This window comes from Condylura cristata, unplaced genomic scaffold (assembly GCF_000260355.1).
Source record: "Condylura cristata isolate star-nosed mole 26May11 unplaced genomic scaffold, ConCri1.0 scaffold00024, whole genome shotgun sequence".
Classification (NCBI taxonomy): domain Eukaryota; kingdom Metazoa; phylum Chordata; class Mammalia; order Eulipotyphla; family Talpidae; genus Condylura; species Condylura cristata.
Window position 1 is genome coordinate 29,272,247 of NW_004567125.1, and position 1,394 is coordinate 29,273,640.

The window sequence follows — 1,394 nt, forward strand, 5'->3', positions numbered from 1 at the left end:
GAGAGGATTCACCAGAGAGACAGAGTGGGGAGCAGAAGAGGCAGATCTACGAAGTACACTGCTGAGGGTAGCAGCGGGCGGGTCAGGAGAGGTCTGCCATGCCATGTGGTCACCTCTGGGGCAGGCGGGAATCGAACTCATGCGGAAGCTGCTTTAGCTTCTTGGTGCTGTGCTTTAGCCCTCTGTGCCACCAGGGAGAGCCCACCAATGTTTGGTTTTAAAAAAATGTTTGGAGTTCTGAGGCATTCCCCTGCTCCCACCCAGAACAGTGTAATCATGTAACACCTTCCAGAATCCTCCACCCTCAAGTGCCCTGGAAGCTGCCACTCACCACAGGCTGATGACTATTCTTTCTTTTGTTTGTTTTTTAATCTAGTAGTAAGATTCCTGAGCGGTCAGTATGAAAACTCTGGGAATAGCTGAGGGGTAAATTTTGGAAACTGGATCAAATAAGGAAGCTAAATGGTCAGCAGTGTTGGCCTAGAAACCCAGGCTCCAAAGCTGGTCTTCTGGAAAAAGCTGCTGAAAAGGACTGGCCCTTCTTCAAGTCCTTCTGTGCATTGGAAGCACAGGTGGGTACACTGTTACATGATGGCCACACAACGGGCAATGGGCATCAGCTGTAGTGGTCACTACTTCATCCTTGCAGGCACACAGGTACAGTAGGGAGTGACAATGTCTATTTTAATAAGTCAAAATGAAACATTCAGTGTTCCAGTCACACTGGTTACATTTCAGTCAGTAGCCACATGTGACTGGCAGCTCTGTGTAAGCTCAGATGGAGAATGTTTGCATCATCACAGAAGATTCTTCTGGACAATGGTGCTCTAGAGAAGTGCTTCTCAGGCTGGAGATGCCACAAGTGTCTGTGAGTATCTTACAGCAGTGCAAGTTCTGATGTGTCAGGCTTCACTGAGGCTTAACAGTCTACATTTGTACCAGCTCCCAAGGGTGCCAGTGCTGATGGTCCCAGACCACACTTGGAGAAGCAGAGTGTTAAGAGTAAAGATGATATGGTCCATTTATTTCACTTTTCATAAATCAATTTATTTAGTAAATAGTTGATCTGACGTGTGGAAATTATTTTTTAATCCAAATTGAGTTTGTGGGCATAATGGATTTTGAATTAACCACAGGAATCACACATCATATTGTTTTGCCTACTTAATGTAAAATGAAAATTGGAATTGAATAAATAAAATTCAGAAAATAGATGATTTTCTTATCTAAACAAAATGTCTGGGGCCCTAGGGCCTTGTTGTTTCAACCTGTTTGCATTTTCAACCTAAGAAAATCAGGTTTTAGAAATTCCAGGGTTGGACCCTCCCTGGTGGCGCACCAGGTTAAAGGACAGAACTGTACGCTGGCCGAAGCCTCCTCAGTGCGAGTTCGAT

General features: G+C 45.0%; 1 long non-coding RNA gene across 1 annotated transcript in view; it reads left to right on the top strand.

Annotated features, from left to right (window-relative positions):
- The window catches only part of LOC105854027, a 13,184-nt gene that overhangs the window by 3,530 nt on the left and 8,260 nt on the right, over window positions 1–1,394 (top strand). Inside the window, exon 2 of the long non-coding RNA XR_001145752.1 lies at window positions 377–572. This is a non-coding gene — a long non-coding RNA (uncharacterized LOC105854027). The remainder of the gene's footprint in view (window positions 1–376; window positions 573–1,394) is intronic.